The sequence below is a fragment of the Oncorhynchus gorbuscha genome, unplaced genomic scaffold (genome assembly GCF_021184085.1).
Source record: "Oncorhynchus gorbuscha isolate QuinsamMale2020 ecotype Even-year unplaced genomic scaffold, OgorEven_v1.0 Un_scaffold_308, whole genome shotgun sequence".
Classification (NCBI taxonomy): domain Eukaryota; kingdom Metazoa; phylum Chordata; class Actinopteri; order Salmoniformes; family Salmonidae; genus Oncorhynchus; species Oncorhynchus gorbuscha.
This window is the reverse complement of record NW_025745169.1, coordinates 833,989-842,925: the sequence shown is the minus strand read 5'-3', so window position 1 is coordinate 842,925 and position 8,937 is coordinate 833,989. Positions and strand designations below refer to the sequence as shown.

General features: G+C 44.6%; 1 long non-coding RNA gene across 2 annotated transcripts in view; it reads right to left on the bottom strand.

Annotated features, from left to right (window-relative positions):
* Nucleotides 1-407: 407 nt before the first annotated feature.
* LOC124017678 overlaps nucleotides 408-8,937 on the bottom strand; it is a 70,915-nt gene continuing 62,385 nt past the window's right edge. For both annotated transcript variants that reach the window (XR_006835517.1, XR_006835518.1), the window contains one exon: nucleotides 408-605. This is a non-coding gene — a long non-coding RNA (uncharacterized LOC124017678). The remainder of the gene's footprint in view (nucleotides 606-8,937) is intronic.

Below are 8,937 nucleotides of genomic sequence, written 5' to 3'. Positions count from 1 at the left end.
CCATTCTGTCAAAAAATAACCCATTCTGTCAAAAGTAACCCATTCTGTCAAAAATAACCCATTCTGTCAAAAATAACCCATTCTGTCAAAAATAACCCATTCTGTCCACTTGGTTCTAATATCCTGGATAATGATAAACATCAATATCAATTGGATACATTTCCCAGACTATGAAGCTCTTCACATTCAGTGTTGCATGAGATGTGAGTGAGGTTCACAGGAACAAGTCATGAACCAGTCCGCCTGGACGTATCGCTCACACACACACGCACACGCACGCACGCACGCACGCACGCACGCACACACACACACACACACACACACACACACACACACACACACACACACACACACACACACACACACACACACACACACAGCTTGGATAACACAGCACACCATAGCTACCTCCTGCTGTCCAGCTCTGCTCAGCCTGACAAGCTGCCAATAACAACCGTGGTCCACAGCCAGGTCCGTCCACAAGGGGCTCACTGCTCCCAGCCTCGCCCGCTTATCTCACACGCAGGGTCAACAGGACATGACCTTTAACCCCTGACCTCTAACTTCGGGCAGGGCTTGACCTTCTGCTGACCTAGGGTTAGTCTCTGGGGATGAGAAGAGGGATGAGAATTACAGAGTTTAATGTATGTCTCATCCCAACCACCCAGTCCCTCTTGTGTCTGCACTGGGGCAGGCTAACATGTGGGGGGGGGAGAGAAGGGGGGTGGAGAGAGAGCAATAGAGAGACAGAGGGAGAGAGAAGGGAGTGGGAGGGAGGCAGAGGTGGAAGAGAGGGGGAGAGGGGGATGGAGAGAGAGAGAGTGATAGAGAGATGAAGGAACTGGGGGGAGGCAGTGGAGGAAGAGAGGGGGAGAGGGTGAAGAAAAGAGAGAGAGTGATAGAGAGATGAAGGGAGAGAGAAGGGAGTGGGAGGGAGGCAGAGGGAGAGGAGGAAGAGGGGGAGAGGGGGATGGAGAGAGAGAGCAATAGAGTGATGAAGGGAGAGAGAGGGAGGCAGAGGAGGAAGAGAGGGGAGAGGGGGATGGAGAGAGAGAGCAATAGAGAGATGAAGGGACTGGGAGGGAGGCAGAAGGAGAGGAGGAAGAGGGGGAGAGGGGGATGGAGAGAGAGAGTGATAGAGAGATGAAGGGACTGGGAGGGAGGCAGAGGAGGAAGAGAGGGGAGAGGGCAGAGGGCTTTGCCAAGGCTTCATCTTGAGAGCTTGGCAGTGTGTAGCGTGTTGGGCAGCGAGCTCTGGCCATGACACAGTACTGACCTTCCAGAGACCTCACACACACACACTACACAAACACACACACACACACACACACTACACTACACTACACTCACACACCCTACACACACATATACTACACTACACTACACTAAACTACACTACACTACACTACACACACACACACACACACACCACACACACTACACAAACATACACAGCACACACAGCACACCCACATACACTACACTACACTACACACACACCACACACACACACACACACACACACTACACATACATTACACACACACACCACGCACACACTACACACGCACACACACCACACCCGCACCACACACATTTAGGTGTATCCCGATTGGCGCAGCAGTCTAAGGCACTGCATTTTCGTGCAAGAGGCGTCACTACAGACCCCGGTTCGATTCCAGGCCGTGTTACAACCGGCTGTGATTGGGAGTCCCACAGGGCGGTGCACAATTGGCCCAGCGTCGTCCTGGTTAGGGTTTGGCCGTCATTGTAAAATAAGAATTTGTTCTAAACTGACTTGTTAAATAAAGGTGAAATAAATACAAGTGAAATACAGTGCTAGTCATTACTTCTCTTTACGTTCAACTACAACATTTCTCTGCTTTTTCTCTCCTTGAATTCAACTCTGGACTTTGTCCTTTTGCCTCCATGGATTGAAGTTCACCTTTTTTATGCCCAAGTTCCCAAAAGCAATTAGTCAATTCTCCTCTGAGTCAGGCTGTGTGATGGTTTCTGAACGTAGCTCCTCCTCTGAGTCAGGCTGTGTGACGGTTTCTGAACGTAGCTCCTCCTCTGAGTCAGGCTGTGTGATGGTTTCTGAACGTAGCTCCTCCTCTGAGTCAGGCTGTGTGATGGTTTCTGAACGTAGCTCCTCCTCTGAGTCAGGCTGTGTGATGGTTTCTGAACGTAGCCTAAAGACACTAGTTTTTTAAAATGTATTGTTTTCTCTTTATTCAACCCTTCCTCCACACAATATTCCACGACCCTAAACCCGCACGCCTGCGGATATAACCCTCGGGCACCGTTATGAGTCAACCCACGCATCTCTGGTACACTGGGCTACAGTCTGTCGGTGGTGAAAAACACAATACATTAAAATGGTTTAAATGAAAAGCTTCTGTTTGTCAAATCTGTCGTCCTCACAGGTTCACCGGGGGGTCAAACCCACTGTTTCAGCTCGCAGGGCTCAAATTACATGGTGGAGAAAGAGACTGGGCGTGTGTGTGGTTTCTGTGTGTGTGTGTGTCTGTGTGTCAGGCTGTGTGATGGTTTGTGTGTGTGTGTGCTGTGTCTGTGTCAGGTGTGTGTGATGGTTTCTGGGTGACTAGCTGGTTGAGGACAACAAGGCAGATGGGCTCCTGTTTGCTCTCTTTGTTCACACACACACTCCACACACACATTCACACACACAACACCACACACACTCCACCCACACTGCCCACACTCCACACACATATTCCACACCCTAAACACACACACCACCACCCACCTGCACCTTCCTCCACACACACATTCACACACACACACACAACACCACACACACACACACACATAACACACACACACACACCACACTGAACACACACACACACACATCTCTGGTACACATACACACTCAAACACACACACACACACTCAAACACACACACACACTCAAACACACACACACACACTCAAACACACACACACTTTTCAAACAGCACCAAGTTGCAGAGACGTTTCAATCATCGCCTCAGTATGACCAAAGGCGGTAGAAACAGAACACAGAGGCTCACTGTTTCAGCTCCACCCTATTCCCTATATGGTGCACTACTGCAGACCAGACCAGGTCAAAAGTAGTGCACTGTGTGGGAATAGGGTGCCAGTTGGGACAAACCCAAAGTAAGTGCTACCAGAGCTAGAAAGTTGACAGCTTCACAGGCTTCAAAGCTACTTGATGATTAGTCCTTTAGTTGTTGTGTTTTTTGCAGGGTTTCTGTTGCTAATGCAACCTAACAGAATATGGCTGAAAAACAGCAATAGTTCTAGAAGCCAGACGCTACAGGGAATTCCTTTCATTATCTACACCATATAGAGCAGTTGATCAGGGTGTACACTGTATTTAAACCATGCCAGTGTTTATCAGCCACGTACTGACAGTCGATTTAAACCACGCACTGACAGTCTATTTAAACCACGTACTAACAGTCTATTTAAACCACATACTGACAGTCGATTTAAACCACATACTGACAGTCTATTTAAACCACGTACTAACAGTCTATTTAAACCACATACTGACAGTCTATTTAAACCACGTACTGACAGTCTATTTAAACCACGTACTAACAGTCTATTTAAACCACATACTGACAGTCTATTTAAACCACGTACTGACAGTCTATTTAAACCACGTACTGACAGTCTATTTAAACCACGTACTGACAGTCTATTTAAACCACGTTGACTGACAGTCTATTTAAACCACATACTGACAGTCTATTTAAACCACATACTGACAGTCTATTTAAACCACATACTGACAGTCTATTTAAACCACGTACTGACAGTCTATTTAAACCACGTACTGACAGTCTATTTAAACCACATACTGACAGTCTATTTAAACCACGTATTGACAGTCTATTTAAACCACATACTGACAGTCTATTTAAACCACGTACTGACAGTCTATTTAAACCACGTACTGACAGTCTATTTAAACCACGTACTGACAGTCTATTTAAACCACATACTGACAGTCTATTTAAACCACATACTGACAGTCTATTTAAACCACGTACTGACAGTCTATTTAAACCACATACTGACAGTCTATTTAAACCACATACTGACAGTCTATTTAAACCACATACTGACAGTCTATTTAAACCACATACTGACAGTCTATTTAAACCACATACTGACAGTCTATTTAAACCACATACTGACAGTCTATTTAAACCACGTACTGACAGTCTATTTAAACCACGTACTGACAGTCTATTTAAACCACATACTGACAGTCTATTTAAACCACATACTGACAGTCTATTTAAACCACATACTGACAGTCTATTTAAACCACATACTGACAGTCTATTTAAACCACATACTGACAGTCTATTTAAACCACATACTGACAGTCTATTTAAACCACGTACTGACAGTCTATTTAAACCACGTACTGACAGTCTATTTAAACCACATACTGACAGTCTATTTAAACCACGTACTGACAGTCTATTTAAACCACGTACTGACAGTCTATTTAAACCACGTACTGACAGTCTATTTAAACCGCGTATTGACAATCTATTTAAACCACGTACTGACAGTCTATTTAAACCACGTACTGACAGTCTATTTAAACCACATACTGACAGTCTATTTAAACCACGTACTGACAGTCTATTTAAACCACGTACTGACAGTCTATTTAAACCACATACTGACAGTCTATTTAAACCACGTACTGACAGTCTATTTAAACCGCGTATTGACAGTCTATTTAAACCACGTACTGACAGTCTATTTAAACCACGTACTGACAGTCTATTTAAACCACATACTGACAGTCTATTTAAACCACGTACTGACAGTCTATTTAAACCACGTATTGACAGTCTATTTAAACCACGTACTGACAGTCTATTTACACCACGTACTGACAGTCTATTTAAACCACATACTGACAGTCTATTTAAACCACGTACTGACAGTCTATTTAAACCACGTACTGACAGTCTATTTAAACCACATACTGACAGTCTATTTAAACCACGTACTGACAGTCTATTTAAACCACGTACTGACAGTCTATTTAAACCACGTACTGACAGTCTATTTAAACCACATACTGACAGTCTATTTAAACCACATACTGACAGTCTATTTAAACCACATACTGACAGTCTATTTAAACCACATACTGACAGTCTATTTAAACCACATACTGACAGTCTATTTAAACCACATACTGACAGTCTATTTAAACCACATACTGACAGTCTATTTAAACCACATACTGACAGTCTATTTAAACCACATACTGACAGTCTATTTAAACCACATACTGACAGTCTATTTAAACCACATACTGACAGTCTATTTAAACCACATACTGACAGTCTATTTAAACCACATACTGACAGTCTATTTAAACCACATACTGACAGTCTATTTAAACCACATACTGACAGTCTATTTAAACCACATACTGACAGTCTATTTAAACCACATACTGACAGTCTATTTAAACCACATACTGACAGTCTATTTAAACCACATACTGACAGTCTATTTAAACCACATACTGACAGTCTATTTAAACCATGCCAGGGTTTGAGGCTGTTCTGATGGCAAAGGGGGGGTGCAAATCAATATTAGGAAGGTGTTCCTAATGTTTTGTTCATCATTATTCTGACACATGCCACCAGTCCTGGAGCATGCCGTAGACTCAGTCAGGGGGTCAGGTGTGGTTCAGAAGACGCCTGAGTGTGGTGTGCTGTCTGCTGTTACGATGACCTGCCAGATTGACCCTCGGAGATGAAACCTCCATGAGCCAATCCCCTGTCCTCTGAACTCTCCACGGCCTCGCCAACTCGCCTCGCCCGATCTCTGTTACAAAATCCCACATATTAGTCATTTGGCAGACGCTCTTATCCAGAGCGACTTACAGGAGTTATTAGTGCCTTGCTCAAGGGCACATCGACCGATGTATTCACCTAGTCGTCTCAGGGTTTTGAACCAGCAACCGTTCGGGTTACCGCTCTTAACCGCTAGGCTAACTCCTGTACACACACACACGCACGCACACACACACACACACACACAAACACACACACATACAAACACACACACACACACACTGCCAGATACTCTATAAGGGTCTCAACAGACGCTGCTAGGAAGGGCTCGGGGGGCAGGCTGTCGCTACTCTCATCAACAGACACCAGTAGAGGTGTGAGAATCTCAACGGATTCTGCCATTCAGGTCTGTAGTACTGTGATGCCTCTATGCTGCCAGGCAGGTCACAGGGTGCTGAGATGGCCTTGCTTTATTAAGGTGTAGGAAGGAAGTACTGTGATGCTGTGATGCCTCTACTAAACTGTAGTGCTGTGATGCCTCTACTAAACTGTAGTACTGTGATGTTGTGATGCCTCTACTATACTGTAGTACTGTGATGCTGTGATGCCTCTACTATACTGTAGTACTGTGATGTTGTGATGCCTCTACTATACTGTAGTACTGTGGTGCTGTGATGCCTCTACTATACTGTAGTACTGTGATGCTGTGATGCCTCTACTATACTGTAGTACTGTGATGCTGTGATGCCTCTACTATACTGTAGTACTGTGATGCCTCTACTATACTGTAGTACTGTGATGCCTCTACTATACTGTAGTACTGTGATGCTGTGATGCCTCTATACTATAGTACTGTGATGCTGTGATGCCTCTACTATACTGTAGTACTGTGATGCCTCTATACTGTAGTACTGTGATGCCTCTATACTGTAGTACTGTGATGCCTCTATACTGTAGTACTGTGCTGCCTCTATACTGTAGTACTGTGATGCCTCTACTATACTGTAGTACTGTGATGCCTCTATACTGTAGTACTGTGCTGCCTCTATACTGTAGTACTGTGATGCCTCTACTATACTGTAGTACTGTAGTACTGTGATGCTGTGCTGCCTCTATACTGTAGTACTGTGATGCCTCTATACTGTAGTAATGTGATGCCTCTATACTGTAGTACTGTGATGCCTCTATACTGTAGTACTGTGATGCCTCTATACTGTAATGCCTTGATGTCTCTATACTGTAGTACTGTGATGTCTCTATACTGTAGTACTGTGATGTCTATATACTGTAGTACTGTGATGCTATGATGCCTCTATACTGTAGTACTGTGATGTCTCTATACTGTAGTACTGTGATGACTCTATACTGTAGTACTGTAGTACTGTGATGTCTCTATACTGTAGTACTGTGATGCCTCTATACTGTGAGTACTGTGATGCCTCTATACTGTAGTACTGTGATGCCTCTATACCGTAGTACTGTGATGCCTCTATACTGTAGTACTGTGATGCCTCTATACTGTAGTACTGTGATGCTGTGATGCCTCTACTATACTGTAGTACTGTGATGCCTCAATATCGTTTAGAGGCATCAGTGTCTGGCTACCTTGCGTCCCTCCACTCTAACCACTAGGCTACCTGCCGTCCCTACACTCTAACCACTAGGCTACCCTGCCGCCTCTACACTCTAACCACTAGGCTACCTGCCGTCCCTACACTCTAACCACTAGGCTACCTGCCGTCCCTTCACTCTAACCACTAGGCTACTGTCACGCCTTGGTCATTGTATTTTGTGTTTTCGTTATATATTTGGTCAGGCCAGGGTGTGACATGGGTTTATATATTGTATTTTCGAATTGGGGTTTGTAGTATTTGGGATTACGGCTGAGTAGGGGTGTTGTATGGGTTTGGCTGCCTGAGGCGGTTCTCAATCAGAGTCAGGTGATTCTCGTTGTCTCTGATTGGGAACCGTATTTAGGTAGGCTGGGTTTCACTGTGTATTTCGTGGGTGATTGTTCCTGTCTCTGTGTAGTTTCACCAGATAGGCTGTAATTAGGTTTCACGTTCCGTTTGTTGTTTTTGTATTTGTATAGTTATTCCATGTGTCACTTTTTTCATTAAAGTCATGAGTAACCACCACGCTGCATTTCGGTCCGACTCTCTTTCTACAAACGAAGAACGACGTTACGGATACCTGCCGTCCCTACACTCTAACCACTAAGATACCTGCCGTCCCTACACTCTAACCACTAGGCTACCTGCCGTCCCTACACTCTAACCACTAAGATACCTGCCGTCCCTACACTCTAACCACTAAGATACCTGCCGTCCCTACACTCTAACCACTAAGATACCTGCCATCCCTACACTCTAACCACTAGGCTACCTGCCATCCCTACACTCTAACCACTAGGCTACCTGCCGTCCCTACACTCTAACCACTAGGCTACCTGCCGTCCCTCCACTCTAACCACTAAGATACCTGCCGTCCGTACACTCTAACCACTAGGCTACCTGCCGTCCCTACACTCTAACCACTAGGCTACCTGCCGCCCTACACTCTAATCACAGTACTGATTCTGCTCCACTAGGGGCAGCAGGGGAGTGAGGTGAACAGTCGGAGGCAGCCAGGCTGAGCTTCATCAAGGTCCATGTTAATACAGTCAACCAACGCTGGTCTGTAATAAACTACCCAGAACACGGCTCATAATAAAGGCTCACGACAACAGAGATCACAGTAGGTTTACAGTGTCATAACAACAGAGATTACTAATACAGCCTCATAACAACAGAGATCACTAATACAGCCTCACGACAACAGAGATCACAGTAGGTTTACAGTGTCATAACAACAGAGATCACTAATACAGTCTCACAACAACAGAGATCACAGTAGGTTTACAGTGTCATAACAACAGAGATCACTAATACAGTCTCACAACAACAGAGATCACAGTAGGTTAACAGTGTCATAACAACAGAGATCACAGTAGGTTTACAGTGTCATAACAACAGAGATCACTAATACAGTCTCACAACAACAGAGATCACAGTAGGTTAACAGTGTCATAACAACAGAGATCACTAAT